At 30.8% G+C, this 19,439-nt stretch overlaps 1 protein-coding gene across 1 annotated transcript in view; it reads right to left on the bottom strand.

Moving 5' to 3' along the window:
• LOC126742588 (homeobox protein Nkx-2.5-like) overlaps nucleotides 1-19,439 on the bottom strand; it is a 119,172-nt gene that overhangs the window by 14,582 nt on the left and 85,151 nt on the right. The gene's annotated exons all lie outside the window — the stretch shown is intronic.

Here is a 19,439-nt window from a genome sequence, read left to right as displayed (position 1 = left end):
CCTTAAGGTTATGTAAGAAAAATATAGATACAAAAAGTATAGATTTTTTTATCATCTATAATTTTCTTAAAAAACATTTTTTTCTCAGGCAATTAGTTTCTTCAAAAAACCGTTTCTTATTAACTCTACCCTTACCCCCCCACCCACCCCACACAACTTACCAGTAAGAAATTGTTTAGAAAAATCAGTGTTTTTCAAATTAATACGCATGAATAACAGCTGGTTTCATCGTTAGTATCTAATCTCATAACACAGTTTGTTTATTTAGAAGAACTCCATAGAATTTCGAAAAATTGTTGTAATTATTTTTTTTTATATATTATATTGATATCATATATACGTTACCTGATGTGCGGGATCCCTAATAAAAGGAACTTTATTATGCATTAATAAAGGAAATTGATAATTAATTAGTTTTAGCCACTGTTCGTGCAAGATCGAACATTGCGCTTGCAGTTGCTGTAGCGGCTTGCAGAACGGCTTGTTAAGTATTAAAATTGCCGTTGAATCTTCAAAATATTGAATATTATAATGATTTCGTTTTCTCAGAATTTCTGTAACTTTATCTCATCGAAATACAAACTTATCAACAAAGTATTCCCAAAAATCATTACTATTTACAAAAATAATAAATGGTTGAGTGAGCGAGCAATTTTTGCCGCTAAGAACGAGGATGCAGATGATTTAAGCTATATAATTCTAAAGGATATAATAATAATAAGTCTTTTTATTTAATTCTCTAAAAAAAACAAATACATACATAATTAATCATGCATAGAAAATAATGGCAAAGTCTAGCTCTAGGGCTACTCCTACTCAACCAGTAAAGATAGATATAGCATAAAAGAAGAATAAAGATACAAAAAGAGGTATATTGCCGGAATTAAATGTTCAAGTTCCCTGCACAGGTAAAGGCAAAGGGGGCGTGCAGCAAATTCAAAATAAAAATACACAGATCATTGGTGCAATAAAACATGATTTTTCAACATGAAGACTTTGTTGAGATTGAACATATTTAGTTATCTTTGCACTTGAAAGAATATCATTGGAACAACGCATTCATTTAAATCCATTGACTGTGTGTACCAAACAAAGATGAAGACGCGAACTATCGAATTGAATTGAACTCCTTGGAGGTGCCTGGCTTACCACTGCACAATTTACACCTGAAGGTCGATCATGCTTCGAAACATAAACTTACTAAAACATTGCAATGGTGCGCGTTTGGTGGAAAGAAAATTGATGGACAATGTGATTTAGGCGATGATACTTAAAGGAAAATTCGAAGGTGAGGAAGTTCTCATTTTGATGATCTCAGTTGATATGCCGTTTTACTTTAAAATATTTGAATTTTCGATCGGTATTACATACATCATGACCACTAACACATAACAAAATTTGCAAAATCAATGTTTTTCAATTGGTCAATTATATGTGAGGGGTCGGAAGACCATCTGCGTTGTTTGTACTTACGCCTGATAATAAAACAAAAAATGTCGTCTATCATAAGGTGCTTAACTGAAGAGTGCAACCTATTAAAGAATCATTAAAATACTTAAAAAAATTATTTAATGAAATCAAGAATCTGCTTATTGATTATCTCCATGGCGCAATGAAGTTCATCCGCCAGACTTAAAATAAAGCAATTTAAAATGCTAATCGACGTATGTTTTTATTAAGTGAAATTATTCCAAGCTACAGACTTGCACTGTATAGTGTAAATCTTAGTATTTGATTAAGTGCAATATCTACGTCTGTAATTTTCTTAAAAAGCAACTTTATTTTTTTCTCAAGCAAGTATTTTCTGCAAAGAAACCGTTTTTCATTAAACCTACCCTTACCCCCCACCCACCCCACACAATTTACCAGTAAGAAATTGTCTTCAAAAATCATTGCTTTCCTAAATAATACGCACGAATAACAGCTGGTTTTGTCATTAATATCTAATCTAATACCACAGTTTGTTTATTTAAATTTAATATAAAAGTATATTTTAAGTATAAAAACAGCATTATTAGATTGGATAATATGCTTAACTTAACTGCTTAACTGAATACTTAAAAAATTTGTTTAATGAAATCAAGAATCTGCTTATTGATTATCTCCATGGCGCAACGAAGTTCATAGGGTCCATTAGTCTTAAAATAAAGCAATTTAACGTATGTTTTTATTAAGTGAAATTATTCCAAGTTAGAGACTTGCACTATATAGTAAAAATCTTAGTATTTGATTAAGTGCAATATCTACGTCACTGGAGGAACCCCAGTGGTGGCTAAGAACCTTGGCGCCACCCGGCGCGGGTATCAAACACACATACAGGGACCGGGATTCATCCCGAAATCAGAAGAGAAAGCGAGATACGATGTTGTACGGAGCCATGTAAACAGTGCATGTGTCAAAATCCGGACGCTCTTATTTTGCGGTCGTGTGAAAATTTATTGCTGGCGCCATCCAGTTGTCATATTCTTATGCATATCTGCTGTTATGCTATTAAGATAAAGAGAAATACGGCGGTAATTTTTGAAAATATGTAGGAAATCGGTCTAGGAGTTTTTTTTTTAGTTATAGGGAAGCTTTGTCGGCAGGTTGTTTCTTTGTCGGCTTATTCCAAAAAGGTTTAGACATTATATTTCATAAGATCTGGATGCTTAAAATTATACTGAAAAAAAAAGGTTAAAAAGCTGTCAAGTTTTTTCTATATAGTTGGTTTATTATCTCTAGACTTATTTTTTATTTAAAATATACTGACACAAAAGGGCATACCCTATAGTGTTTAAGTATCAGAAGTAGTGCTAGTGCTACAAAAGTGACTGCGAATATTTTTCCTAATGTTCTGCAAGTTGTAATATTCGGAGGAGTCCGGATATAGCAACGTTCTATCAGTAGTATCTATAGTTCACTTAGAGATATACCGTTGACTTCTATCAATTAGACTATTAAGCCCCATTGTGCAAGGTCTAATATTTTTGAGAGGTGATAAAGGGAACAAGGTCGGCTTAAAAATGATCCTAAATGGAACTTCTTTTTTAACTAAAGAATAATATTTTATTGGAAAAAATAATAAGAACATTACCATACACAAGTTTATATATTATTATTGCAGTAATACTACTAATTTTCTTCTTCAAGTTAAGGCAAAACTAATGAAACGAGATACTTATATAATATTTATTTATAAAAGTATATATGAGTAGATAAATTAATAATACAATAAGATAATAATATAAAATACAAAATACAACTATTTCTTACAGACGCTCTTAAATAACCTTACTCTGTACCTTACTCTAAATTTAATTCTAATTCACTGCTAATCTCATTGTCCAAACTTATTATAGACGCGTAAGAATTTTCTACTTTAAAAATAAGTTGTACGGAGTTTTTCCAACAATCGGTTGTAATATTGGTCTAATTTACAGCATTGCTGATGACAGTACATTGATTATATATTAATGTGTTTCTTTAAATGCCCCATCCAGATAACATCTTAAAAGAAAGTGTTCGCTTTTAAAACCAAGAGCTGCATGCACCACAATAGCTTTGAATTCGTTTATCTCTTGAATATTGTAAAAGAGGGGCATAGGTCTTATACAGGGTGTCCCGAAATTACAACGCAATATTTTACCAGCTGCATCTTTGTCTGAAAATAAGACAAAAACTTCATATACGGGAATCTTGAAAAGTGAATCGTTTACATGTTACAGGGTGTTTTATAATTCCTATTGAAGATGGTTTTTTATTAATATTTCCGAAATGTCAAAAGGTTTTCATTTTTCGAAATTTTGATCGTATGCTACTATTATTGTTGCTACTAGAATCTTGAACAGTTTGGCGCACAGATGGAAGATGGCAAACCTAGGAACCTGAAGGAAAAAAGAATAAAAGAAAATCTGAGGATCTACACAACAGGTATATTACACTCAAAAATAGACCGTTGATCTTTTGACCGCCATAAAACCCTAATGATCTGTAGGGTCATAAGACTCAAAATTATTATATTTGTGGTCAGAGCCGGATTAAAAATTTAATATTTACTTGCATTGCAAAATATTAAGTAGGTACGATAAATGCCAAAAAAGTTTAAACATGTGTATATATTTATAACCTTTAGTTCAAATATATCTTTGAGTGAACTATAAGTGATCCGAGGTTTATCCCATTTTAAAGTAAAACGCAACTACAGTAGCTGAAGTGCTGTTCCAAAACTGGATATGCCAAGTAAGATGTAAGATAGAGAGATACATTGAAACCAATGAAGGCACTGTGAAACACAAATGTTCTAATAAATATGTCAATTGCTGGGAATTAATATGACCGACACTTTCAGCCTGATCGAATGATTAAATGATTTAAAGTAGTTTATTGAGGGTTCTACTTACGTTTTATTTATTAATTTCACCTGTTGTGTCTAGTTTTTAGTAGTTTATCTTGTTTGGAGGCCGCATTTGGGTTATAATATTGTAAACCCTTGTAGTTTAAATTTCCTTTAAATTTGTATATTTGATTTATATACTTATACTTATATATACTTGCTTTAATTGCCAGTATTCTTTTAAAATAATTGATCAGGCAGAAAAAAATTACAAAATTCTAAATTGTTTCAAGGGTCTTTAAAAGGTACCGCGTTTCGTGACATTTTAATCTTGGAAACAGTTATTATAATATACTACATACAACAATAATTTAATAAAACAGTAAACACGTAGAGTCAAAGGTTTGACGTTGTCAATAAAATGTATGTTCTTTACATGAAAAAGGAATTCTTGTGTAAGTGTGTTCTAGAAGGAATGTGTTCCTGAATTACGTTACAATAGCTTTGACTTAAAAACTTTTATAGCTTAGTATCTAGGATAAATCTGTCATATTACATCTGTGATTAAGGTAATTTTTTTGAGTTTTAAAGAAAAAAAAAGCAAACATAAAATGGAATGATTATTTTAATTTTTGTTTATATATTTTTAGAGTATTTTTCGGTTTTATTCATTTAAGTAATTTTTTCGTTGATTATTCAACAATTTTTTTTAAATATGTTCCAGTTTCTTAAATTTTGAATTCCAATTTTTGCGATGGGGTTTTCGCGACAGTCTGCTACTCTTTTAGTTTGACTTCATTGAACCAAAAGCTGAAGATATCTCCACTAATGTTGCTTTTACACTATTAAATAAATTGAATAATGAATGTTGACAAATTCGATCATCTTGTCAAGACTCGAGATCATTCTTAATGATTTGAAAGGCCTAATAATTATTAGTAGGGAGAAAAATGAGGAGAACGAGAAACAGGAGGCGAAGAACCAATTACCTAACATCACAAAGTCTAAAGTTCAGAGGTGAACTTCAAAATAATTAAAAAAGGACAGAATTATGGATAATAGAGAAGATGAAGTTATCTAAGATCATTAAAGTTCAATTTATGAATACAAAACTAATTCATGAAATGATTGGGGGAATTTTTAAAAATAGCATGTTGCATTTTGGGATCCACCTGGTATCTCCGTTATCCTTAAACTTGTCGAAAAGGTAATAATACTCTTGTAGATATGGAATATTAGTAGTGCTTATTACTTATTTACATTTTTTAAGTTGTAAACCAAACCAATGTTTTTTTTTAAATAAAACGCTCTATAAATTAATTATTACTCTTAAATTATACCTTTAATTTTAAAAACTTGTCATTTATTTGCGTCTTTATAAGTGCTTACTATAATAAATTTTTGAAATTTGGAAACTTTTAAAGTTTGGTTTATATCATAAAAATAGTAAATAGAGTATTGGCCAAAAGTAGATTGGGAAAGTATTTTTTAATCGAAATAAGAATAGGAAAAAAACTATAATCCAAGGATGAAAAAGTGAAAAACAATTATAATTATGCATATAATTTAGTGAACTATTAAACTGTTCCAGGATAAATAATAAATAAAGATAATTATGTTGAACAAAATTAGATAGACAATCAATACAGCCCTACCATATTACCTAACAAAATAAATTAAATACATTTTATTCGAAAAATGGTCACAAAGAAATCCCTAGATCATTAATACTTAGTAAAATAGCGATTATTATTTATTACAGATTGGCATCTACGTGACATTAAATCAATTAATTTTCCTATAATAGTTGAATAGTAGAAGTCCATATTTTGTAGGAGAATGTGTATATAAAGATCACAAAATGGGGAAGTCTCCAAGAAAAATGCAAGTCGTTTAGTTAAATGTATTATGCATTTCGGCTAATACATTTTACATAGTATCTAATGATGGCTGTTTACACAGCCATATATATACTAGAATAAAATACAGGTAATTCAAGACAATTTTAAAAAGGAGCTTATTCGCTATAACATTACAGGTTTAGAACTTATCAGAACATCACAAAAAACATAAATAAAAAATATAATAATATATTAGAATAAAAGAATTAAAATTAAAAATAAATTGTACAATAAGAATATCTACGATTCAAAATATAAAATTTAAATTTAGGATGATACAGATTTCTACATATTAAAAGAAGGTACTATAAGGAACTATTGTACATTAACGTTACGTTAACAGAAAAATTTTAATTTTTGATTAATACAAATGCTAAAAGATAAAGAGTTAAAAACAAAAACTTTTTAGAGGCATTTGAAATAAATAGGGCCATAAACTCCCCAGACTGCACATGCATTAATGAGCAAACTAAGTTTGACAGTTTACGTTTTTTTGATTCAATTAGCCCTAGAAAATAACTTTTACCTTTATAGTTTTTAAGTCTTTTATCGTTTAACGTTCTTATTAATCAAAATTAAAATTTTTCCGTTACCGTAACGTTAATCCACAATAATTCCTTATAGTACCTTCTTTTAATACGTAGAAATCTGTATCGTCCTAAGTTTAAATTTTATATTTTAAACGTAGATGTCCTTATTGTACAATGTTTTTAATTTTAATTCTTTTATTTATTGTTATTTTTATTTCCGATAACGGGTAGTTTTTTTTTGTCTTTTATTTGTCGAACGTATATTTTTTTGTGAGGTTCTGGTAAGTTCTAAACCTGTAATGTTATAGCCAATAACCGCCTTTTTAAAATTGTTTTGAATTACTTGTATTTTATATTAGTATCTGATGATGGCTGTTTATACAGCCGAAATGCATAATACATTTAACTAAATGCCCTACATGCATTTTTCTTGGAGATAAAGACTTCCCCATTTTGTAATCTTTCCTATAATATTTTTCCATTTCTTCTCTAAGACCCTGAATAACTCGTCCGCGTTTAAGTAGTTTCGATCTCTTATGCTTCGATCAACAATTTCCCATAGGTTTTTGGTTGGATTTAAATCGGGCGACTGAGAGGTACCTTAAAAACTCGTATTTGTTCCTTTTCAAAAAACAGTTTCACCAACTTTGACGAATGTTTAGGCTCATTATCCTGTTGAAACTTAAAAGTTATTAAGTTATCTTCAGCAAACGGTAGCATGACATTTCGAAAATCCCATCTCGCTATATAGCATAGTTTACACGAGATAGTAAATTGCGATAGTACTTGTGAGAGTAACTTGTGGAAGTGTTTACACTGAAGCAAGTTTTTGCAGCAATTTCTATCGGCAAGTGCTCTAGCTAGAGTGATTGGTTTTGCGTATAGACAGTATAGTGTTGGCTAGACGGAAAAATGTCTAGCCGCAGAAAGAGAGCTGCAGCTGCCGTTGTTGTCCTTAGTACAATTTTCCAAAAACAACGAAAAAAGACTAGGAAAAGAATTTGGGTGAAAGAATGGATAGCAACAAGGCCTACTCTTGGCGCTTATGCGATGTTCTTAGACGAGTTAAGAAGTGAAGATCCAAACAAATTCAAAAATTTCGTGCGTATGTCAGAAACCGATTTTAACTTTTTACTGCATTTAATTGCCGAGAAAATATAAAAATTGGATACAAATATGCGTGAATCCATCAAACCAAGAGAACGGTTAGCGCTAACGTTGAGGTTTTTGGCCACAGGTACATTTTAAAAAGTTTCAAAGACAAATAAGTAAAATATTTATTTTTTTTATACAAAACTAGAACAAAACTAAAACATTTTTTGATTTCAGGTGATTCATACCATTATGTATCTGTTTCGTATCCCTGTATGTACGATCTCAACGATAATTCCAGAATGCTATCAGGCTCTGAACGAGGCACTAAAAAATTAATACTTTAAGGTAAAAAAAATAATAAAACGATTTATTTTTCTTGTTTTTATAATTCTTGATACTGAACAGTGGAAGATGTTTGTGAATATGACTGAGTCAATTGGGTTAAATGTGGTGGTGACGAAACAGAATAAAAATGATCTTCAAAATTATTGGAACTGACTAATGTATGTGAGGTAGCTGATAAACTTCTTTCATTACCGTCCATTTCGGACATGTCTAAAATAGCTTTCTGAATTATTCGTTTTAATTTCCTTTTATTTTGGTCAAATTTTAAATTTCATATTTCAGAAGCAACGAATTCTCCAAATATATCATATTTATCGGATGGCTTATTAAGTTCGGTGATGGCTTTTTCCATAGCGTCATTGTCAATAGCACTACGTTTCTTTTTTATGCATTTGTTAGTAATGACAGTCTTGGGCGTACCTCAGTTGCCTGACTTGACTCTTGCAAATACGTTTCAGCTGCCTTTTCTGATACATCCTACAAAATGTAACAATAGCTCAACTTTTAGGTATCTACTACAGAAAAAGAATGGAAAAAGATTACAAAACAGTTTGAAGAAAAATTGAACTTCCCTCATTGTTTGGGAGCATTAGACGGAAAGTATATTGTTATACAAGTACCTCCTGGCAGTGGAAATTATTACTAAAATTATAAAGGGACAAATAGTATTGTTCTCATGGCACTTGCCAATGCTAATTATAGAATTACATATGCTGATATTGGAGCGAATGGGAGAGTATCTGATAAAGGAGTTTTTAATAATAGCGGATTAGCAACCATCTTGCAAGAAAATACAATAAATTTGCCTCCCCCAGAGCCATTACCTGAGCATACAAACCAAGTACCATATTTAGTCGTTGCCGATGATGCCTTTGCGCTTAAACCATATTTAATGCAACCATATCCATATTTAGAAATCAATCTGGTGTTAATCGTATTTACAATTATTGTCTCTCTAGAGCCAGACGAATCGTGGAAAATGTATTTGGCATAATAGGAACTAGATTTCGAATTTTAAGAAAACCCATTCCGCTAGCACCGGAAAAAGTAATAACAATTACAAAAACAATATGTGTCCTTCATAATTTTCTTATGTCACGTAACACCTCTATAAATGAATATGCGCCGACTGGTACTTTTGATGGTGACAATGATGAAATGGGAAATTGGCGCAATGAAGGACTACCTAAAGACAATATGTTTCTACTTCAAAACGACAATGTTCACAATTACTCAGTAATAGCTAAAGAAATCCGTGAAGAATTTTGTAATTACTTTGTTTCGGCGGAAGGTGAAGTTTCTTGGCAATATAAACATATTTAAAATAATGGTAAAACTTCAATAAACATACATAATTTAAAACTGTAGTACTTTTTTACTTACCAATAAATTATCCTCGGTCCCTGATGTTATGTTTTAATTAAATATAAACTTAATTAAGTCGAAGTATCCCCGTACCCTGAAGTACCCTGACCACTTTTCCTTTTTTTCAATTTGTTTCACTCCTGGTTTGCTTGAGTCGAAGATTATGGAGTTTTCGTTAAATTTCAGCATCAGTTGTATTAAATTTTTCTGCTATAAGCTTTACTGCCTGCTGTTTTTTAATTCTATCTCTATATAATTTTTATTTTATTTGGCACAGCTCCGGAAACCCTTCAAAAATACTTATTAATTCGCTCGTATCTTCTTTGGGCCATACACGTTTGCCCTCCAATTTGCTTTTCTTGCACTATTTAACTTGCACCCAACTTTCAACAAAACGGAAAAGAAATTATAACTTGCTAAAGAACTGTCCTGATTTGTTTAGACCTGCAATAATTTATGACGCAACTACTTGACCGCAAGCTTTGCTACTTGCTGGGAGAGAACTCTCGGACACTGTTTACATTATGCAAATTATTTGGAAGTGCTCTCAGATATAAACTTGCGATAGTTTTACTTGCTTGTGTAAATTAGGCTTAACGTTAAAAATTATGAAGATTCCCTGCAAAGTACCCAAAATGGGACAACCTGTACATTTAAAGTGTTATAATAATGTTTATTTTGTTTTTTGTTGCCTTAGATTTTTACAATTTTTCATCTGTTTTAAATCCATTTTTATTTTTTTAGACTAAACAATTTATATATGATCAATTAAAAATCAATTTTAGTAGTTTATTTCTTATAACTCTACCAAGTATTTCGATATTCTTATGCCTAAAAAACAAGAGGAATATAAACTTTCTGCGATTTTATCGTTTTTTTTTTTCAAGAATTCAATATCTCTAGAACGATTAAAAATTAAGCTGGATCTCAGCTATAATATACATATTTATAAAATTATTCTTCTAATACATTTAAGACCAAATTCGAGCGGTGGAAATGATTTTAACTTAGTAATAAAAATTCCTCTTTCAAATACAGCTAACTAATATTAACGTACAGCTAACTACTTCTGAGCGACATCTTTATTATCTTAAACAACATTTCCTAAATCAATATTTTTTTATACAGCGAAATATTCTAGATGTCTTTACTGCCTGAATTTACAGAAAGCATTATAGGAGTAAAAGCTCACCGCCATAATATCACCATTCTTTAGGGGAATGCTCGAGCTTTTTCCGGCCAAGAGCTTTAAGCGTTGTTTAACAGATGACGCCTCAAGTTCTTCTCTAAGCTTAAAAAAGTCGTTTTATATTTAGCATATATCTGGATTCTTTAAATATTTATGGGTTACAAGGGATATTTCTTTTAGGAAATTAAAACCTTATCAAATTATTTGAATTCTATTATGTCTTATAGTTTCATAGAGAAAAAATAAAAACCCTAAGTCTTGGGCTTAAAATATATGTTTTTATGTCCTGTTTCGCTTAAAAAAGCTTTATCAGACCTATAATAAATAAAAAAACACAAGTAATTACAATAAAACCCTACACTAAAATAAAATCAAAGTTTAAAAATAATTAAAGTTACGTTATAAACTAGTGATAACACTCACGAGATGACCTGATTAGTACTGACAAATAAAGTAGCATTTTGTTTTGGTGTAGGGTTTTATTGTAATTACGTGTGTTTTTCTGTTTATTGTAGGTCTGTTGATGCTTTTTTAAGCGAAATATGTAACCCTCGAGACCTAAAAAAAAATTTTTTTTCTCTCTTTACGTAGGTCTCTTTGAGATAATGGACGAATTCTTTCAATTATAGTTTCATAGCAATGCTACCCATTTCAACCCGCAAAACTCTCTATTTTTTACATGACATTCCCATGTCGGCCGGTCATGTAAATTAGTTTTAGAATTTCAAGCGAAAAGAATTTCGTATATAATAAAAAAAATAATAAATCATAGGAAAAAAGACCATTTTTCAAAAGGAACAGGTCGTCCTGTAACAAATTGACTCGGGGGATCGACTACTGACCTGATGGTCTAGTCACACGCTCGTCTTTTTTTTTGGACCATTAATTTTTCTTTTTTTGAGATGATGATTTGTGGGTTGTAAACCTTTACCTGAATACTGTAAAATTTTACCATACTTAGTACAGGCTTAAAAAATCTGTTTTTACAGGCGATCATCATCAGTTTTCAAAAAGGCCTTTAATATATTTGTTTTACTATCTAGAATAATATAATATATTTATCTTGATAGTGATTTTTAAGAATCATCAGTCAATATTTGTTTAATATTAATTAGTCATTAAAATTTTAAAATGTTTATCGGTCCATAATAAATAGAATAATTTTTTTAACGTTGATTGAGAAAGTTTATCTTTTCATAGCGAATTTATTTTAATAGCGATTCACAAGTTTACTACGATTGACAAGTGTTAATTAATTTCTTTGTGCATTGACGTTCTTAGGACAATGTAGTAATTAAATTAATTTATTGGTTTTTAATCCTGGCGTGAATCTAAACATTTATAATTTTGTTACTTAAAAATGTCTAGTTTTTCCTATAAAACAACTTGAAAAATTTTTAAGTTAAAAAGCGACAAAGAAATGTTGCTTTTCAAATATTTATAGCATACTTTAATGCCTTTTATTGACAATTATCAATTTTATTAAAATTAATTATTTGCAAAATAAAAACCGCAATAAATTAATTTTACTACTAAGACGCCATCAATCTGACGACTGCAAAATGTTATCCGTTAATTTGTAATGGCGGCATCAAATGAAAACACTAACATAATTCCATGTTTTTTCCCTCTTGTCTTTTGGGACCGGCACAGTCAGTCGCCACCGCCAATTAAAAAGTTTAAATTAAATACTTTAGCGAAATTTAATCAAGCCGTCAATTAACTGACCATTAACCGACGCAAAAACGTTTTTTCTTCGATTTTACTAATTGGCCTGCAATGACAATCCTACTGCGCCTTATAAAACCACTCATATCTCCATATTAAAACTCGTTGCTCCCGATTAGGGAATATCTTATTCTATTTAAATTCGAATGGAAACCGTGAAACTGAAACTGCTTGAATACGTCAAAGTAGATTGATGGAGATTGGGGCAAGTGCGAGAAAATAATGTCCGGGGAAAAAGGAGAGTCATTTATTAGGCGCCAATGGGAGGAAAAATCTGATAAATTTCCATGAAAATACGAGTCGATTAAGTCGGGAGAAGTTACCCGGAATGTGATTCGGATGAGATAGGCAATAACGGGTCTAATGCTAAACGAATTTTCGAGTAAGTAGCCATTTATTTAGGCTTTAGCGTATATTATTCATTGATTCGATGTTAGAAGGCTTCATAGATTTAAACTTTTTAGGATTATTTTAATATTCTTTTATATAGTTCATAAGATTTCTGTTATAGCAAGAGAGCACTTGGTAAGTAAAAAATGCAACATGATATCCGTTTTAAATCACTGAAATCATCGAGATAAATATTTTATTATTTTCCCGGTATTATTTCATTACTGTGATAGATACTCTATATTACTTATAATAGATATTTTAATTAATAAATTGGAGTAATTGAGTCTTTGACATACGGTCCTTAAATGGTTTAAGACTGACTTAGATTATAGAGTTCAACGTGTTATTTTTAAGAGTTATGAACCCGCAATATGCCAACGTTGAATATGGTGTGTCTCAAGGTAAAATTTTGCTATTATTAATATATATTAATGATATGATAAAATCAAGTGTCATCTTGTTTGCAAATGACACGGTATTTTATTTAGTACACAAGAATATACACAGATGCAGATGGATTTCAATAATGAGCTAGGAAACTTGTTCAAGCAGTAAGTCAAATTTTTATAGATTTGGAAAAAATATCGGATAAGACTTGTATACATTAACGAAATAAAACTACTTGAGCACAATTTTGGATGCTAAGTTAAATGATTGATTTCCATGCTGTATAAATATAGAAAAAAAATTTTCAAGGAATGTCAATTTTTAAGCAAGAGTTTAAGCAAGAGAACTTAATATTTTACCATCCGATTTCACTTTTTTATTTGTAGTATTGTTTCACTTAACTATTTAATCTGCCATAATATAGGAGTGATCAACTGGAGAAAGTACAAAATGAAGCAATGAAACCAATTCCCAATTGTAATTGTTATACTCCTATTAAGTCGATGTTAACTTGTGTAAATATGTTTTCTCTCTGTAAATGATTATGTTCAGTGTCTATTTATTTACTTATAAAATTGTTTTATTGATATTTATTTATTATATTGGCTTATCACATTACAAGTTAGTGTATATCGAAAACAAAAACATTTCACAAACAAAAAAAATCACGTTACGAATATACTACTATAGGATTTATTTAAACAATCTTCTACCAGGTATTTAATAGTATTATTCGTCCTGATTAACCAAAACCCTCTAGTTTACTTACAACGCATGGCATATACTGCTATGTTGAAGTTTTCTTCGATGAGGGTCTCTGCCATTTTTGGAGAGGGTTTCCGTCCCAAGCAACACACGAGAAAAGCCGAATTCTCATTTACATATCACTATCACTAACCGGGTTATCAGCTATTTCGTAAAGACCGCTTGTCGCGTGGCGGTAGACTGTGTGCTTATATTGCTAACGGCCTATCTTGTACAACTGTTGACACAACTTTTTTTGATAAAATTATTAATTTGGAACATATTTGGTTGGCTCTTAGGGTGAAGCGGCTGCACTGTTTGCTGGGTCTTCTATACAGGCCTCCTTCTTGCAGTTATACACAGCTAGGGGCAGTTGACATGTTGCTTTCCGCATTGGGCAACATGTATGACTATATTATCTTAACAGGAGATATTCATGTAAATTTACTCTTAGAGACTAGTCGCGAAAAATTATTTTTTAAATCAATCTTAGAAACTCACAACTTAGTCCAGGTGATTGACGAACCAACTCGAATATGTGTGGATCGAGGTATGCAGATTAATAATTCGGGAACAGTGGAAATGTACGATGCAACAAACCATAGGCTTGTATATATTGTTGTATATATCTTTCTTAAATTTAAGCCTCAATGTTCATAAACCTAAACTCATAACTTTTCGAAATTTTAGATATTTTGATAAATATTTGTTTAATGCTTTTATGAGTAATACTCTATTTGGCCAAATATTGACCCAAGGCTCTATTGATAACTCCGTCGAAATACTGAACAAGCAACTAATTGAAATGTTTGATTACTTTGCGCCTTTAAAAACTATAAAGCTTAGAACACGACCTTAACCATATATAACTGACACAAAGAAATTATAGAACTGAAGAAAAATGCATATAAAAGATACAAGCAATTGCTTCGTCTGTAAAAAATTACTACCTGGATCTTAAGCATTACTGATCAACTGCAATAAAAAATGAAAAAAAGGCTTACCTGACTTTTCAATTGAATAAGGTTAAAAATAATTCTAAAAAGATTTGGTTAAAGCTTAATAGTTGGAATGTTCATTCTAGGGCTTCATTTGAAATCCCTGGTAGCCTGAAAGATGTCACAAGAATAAGCGATTACTTTGCCAGCATAAGCCATAGGGCCATCCCAGTGGACCCGGAGCTGGTCAAATATTATTTGTCCAATACTATATTACCTTCATCGCATAACACCTTCAAATTATCAATCGTTACAGAGCATGATGTTTATTTTCGCATGTTAAATTAAAATGTATGGGTATTGATGGGATAAGTTACGATATGCTTCTGTTTAGTTACACCATGTCGGTAGTCTGGATGAATTACGACCAATTCGCCTCTTGACGATCCTTGGAAAAATGCTTGGTTTCCGACATGATGAATAATTTTGTTCACTCTCAACACATACTGCCGGATGTTCAGTCTGGATTTAGAGCTTGCCATAGCACAGCAACGGCACTTAGCAGGGTTATTAGTTGCATATCTAAAAACATGGATGAATCAAAGGTCCCCTGTCTGGTACTTTTAGATTATAGTAAGGCATTTGACTTTATTAACCATCATATGCTGATTGCTAAGCTGCACTTTTTTGGATTTTCTGATTAAGCTTGTGGCTGGTTCTCATTATATCTAAAGCATAGAAAGCAGGTTGTGGACAATATCTTCAACATGGAGTGCCTCAGGGGTCCATTTTTGGTCCCGTACTTTTTGCCCTTTTTACCGCTGACTTACCATCTCAGATTCATCAATGCTCATCAGATCTATATGCTGATGACACTCAGCTTCTATGTTCATTTTATCCTGAAGATTCTTGCGAGGGACTTGCTGGTGTCAATGTTGATCTGAACAATGTCTCCGACTGGTCTTCTGGGCATGGTTTATTGCTTAATGCCCAAAAAAGTGTACACCTGATTATTGGGTCCGAGGCCGTCAGGGCTAAGTTCATTAGGTTCAATTTTACAACCATTCATATATATAAGCAGTAATTATCGCGTCTGTTGAATATGCTAGAAATCTGGGCTTTGTAATGGATGTTGCGATGAATTTTCGGCAGCATGTTTTGAAGAGGCTGTGCTCTGTTTAGTTAAAATTGAGGAGCCTTTATTTTTTTCAATATGTTCTTCCTGACCATATTAAATACCTCTTGGTGGAATCCTTAATCCTGCCACAGCTAGACTACAATTTTCGTGTTGACCTCCACTTTGCTATGTTTGTATAACGAATTGTAAAACACAAATCTTCATCTTATCTTACAGAATATTTGACTGCAAGGGGCACTTTACATAACCTTAACATTAGAAATGTGGCTCGTTTTGATATTCTCTTTCATCGCACAACAAAATTTGAAAACTGTTTTGCCTACCGTGCGGTGGAATTTCTCAATTCAAATTATTTGCTGGTGGCTGGCTCTGGTCATTATTCTTTTAAGAATCAATACATCAAGTTTTTACAACAGATGATAGCTTAATTATAATTTTTTATTTTGCTCTTCTCAATACTCTACGTCTGGGTTGTGTTAGTAAGCTTAAGTTGTATGTATATTTATTTTTATTTAACTGTTTGCTTCTTATTATTGTTTTTTAACAGTACCGTAATTGTATGTATAATGTATGGTATTATGGAAGATCGTTTTACGCGAATAACACCTTTTGTGTATATCTGCTATATTAATGCACAATAAACTTAATTTGACTTTGACTTTTGACTATCAGTCGGAGAAATAGAAGAGTATGGGAATAAAGTAGCATTTTTCAGGTATAATCTGATAATTTAAGGAAGAAAAACACTATTTCAAGCCAATGCAAAGTCTATTAAAGGAATGTTGCGATAATATAGAAAAAGGTGAAAAAGTTAAACTCTTATTTCTGTATCCCTATAGAGTATATAGGTCTAAAAAGGTCATTTTGTCCGAGTTTCTATTCCAAGATTTTCAGGCGTTTCATAGGAATCTAAAGACAATTTTTAATGAAAATCAATTAATCACTTGTCCAGGTTTATTAGTCACTTACTTCAGAGTTTAAATTGCCCCAAAAGAGTTAAAGAGCCTGGACTAAGTACATTCTTAATTATTTAATTCGGTCACTTATTCCAGGAATTTGAATTACTCAGAAGCTACTTACAGGCAATTAAGTTATCTGATGAAATTAATTTTAATTACTTAAAGCACGAGAACTTCAAAAGTTTGCACACTTTCGAAAAATACGTCCTCGTAATCGAAGAGATTCCGATGCTATTAAATCAATTATTATTTAAAGTTTAAAAATTAATCTTCTTTATTTTTATTCTTCAAGAATTTTTGGGTATTTATTTAACTTCTTTACTGGCATTCATTTGAGTCTTGAAGTTATTACAGAGCCCGATGCATAACTTAAAGGGATAGGATTTATTTTTTCTTTGCCGTATATTATGTGAAGATCATATTTAATAGAATATGTTGTACATGAAATTTATATTATATATTGATTAATCTTAAAACATTAATTAAATTACTAAGAAACCCTAAATAAACATATAATTAAATAACTAAATGCATAATTTAATTGGATACGCTTACTTTTTTTTCGAATAAATAAAAAATGAAAAAGTGGAACACGAATTTAAAAAAAAAATGATAAAATATAAAAATTAATATAAAAAAATACAATTAAATTATCAATAATTAAGAAACAGGTATAATTTTAAAAATTAGTTATCATGAATTAATACTTTTTACGTAATAATACATTATTCATAAGAAGTTGCTCATAAAATATTTACATAAACATGCAGAAAAATAAAACATCAGTCTAAGAATTAGAAGAGTATAGGTATAAAGTAATGTTTTTCGGGCAAATTAAGGAAGAAGAATACTGTTTCTAGGCAATCCAAATTCTATTAAGAGAATGATGTGATGTTATAGAAAAAGGTGGAAAAGTCGAATTCTCACTTATAAATCTCTATCTCAGTCAGAGAATTTGAATAGTATGGGAATAAAGTGATGTTTTTCGAGTATAATCTGGCAAATTAAGGGGAAAAAATTCCTTTTCCAGAAGTTTCTTATGCAAAATTTCTAACGTAAAAATAATTTTTCTTGTAATATAATGATCCTATGGTTGGAACCATTGGTGACACCCAAATAACGCGACAATTTTACCACTATATTTTGGTAAATGGTAAAACTATCTCATCGTTTTATAAAATAATGAATAACAATGGGTAGTAACATGGCTAGATCTGCATCCTCGACGAGATTTTTGTTGTTTTTGTTCTAAGGGTTTAAAAGTGATATCTATTTTTTTGTTTTTTAGTACAAGTATATTTTAAAGATATAAAGGGCACATATTGAAACCAGGATAGTTTATTATTTATTTAGTTATTTATTTTTAGCAATACAGCCTAACAGTATAAACCATTTACAGAGCCAAAGGTTATAATAATGTTTTAACAATTTTTAAGATATAATAAAGACATACATAAATTAAAACTAAAATATTTTCCGCGACATCATAGTATAAATTATATGTTTATACTATTAACCCCAAACAAAATAAATACACTTATACCTAAATCTCAAAGAGAGAACAAAAAAAAAATAGAAACAGCAAAGTTAATTGGATAATCCCAAAAACGCTCTTTCAATTTCAGCACCAGAGCATACAAATAAATCACAATATTGTGAGACTCTATTAGCGTTATTGCACATTTCATACAGGGGTGAATAATACTCTTATATTCCTATTTGGCTTGGTAAAGTAAAAGTTTTTAGTTATCCTAGAATTTAATCGTGGTATACAAAAATTTAATTTATCTAGCAATTCAGTCAATATCCCCACGCAGAATTCTATGCAGCAACACAACTAAGGCTTTGTTTCTCCTGAATTCAAGTGATTCGATGGAGAATCGAGTTAAAAGCAGATTATATAAAATGCCCTGTGGAGGGTAAAAACCATCAACTTGAAAGGATAGATACTTAAGAAACTTTCGCTGAATTTTTTCCATCGAATACTTATGAATTGCATAGTAAGGGCTTAATATAACAGAAGCGTATTCAAGTTTAGAACGTACAAAGCTAAAAAATAATGTTTTAATTGCTTCTATGTTATTAAGACCCTAACAGTTGCGTACTATAAAGCCTAATGCCCTAATAGCGCGATCAGAGACAAACTCCACCTGATCCACAAAGGTTAATTTAGAGTCAAAGAGTACACCCAAATCCGAAATAGATTCACACCAATTTAGATTTGTTGATAAACTATATTTAAATTCAATTGGATTTTTTTCTGTGAAAAAGTAAATACATTTTGAGACATATGTGCACCACAAACCAAGACAATTCAAGTAACTCTGCAAGGAATAACAATCATTTATGTTTACGATAGTGGAAAATGTCTTGAGGTCATCGGCAAATAGGAGTTTCTTATTGATAAGAATAGTA

The sequence above is a fragment of the Anthonomus grandis genome, chromosome 11, assembly GCF_022605725.1.
Source record: "Anthonomus grandis grandis chromosome 11, icAntGran1.3, whole genome shotgun sequence".
Taxonomy (NCBI): Eukaryota; Metazoa; Arthropoda; class Insecta; order Coleoptera; family Curculionidae; genus Anthonomus; species Anthonomus grandis.
This window is presented reverse-complemented; position numbering and strand designations above follow the sequence as displayed.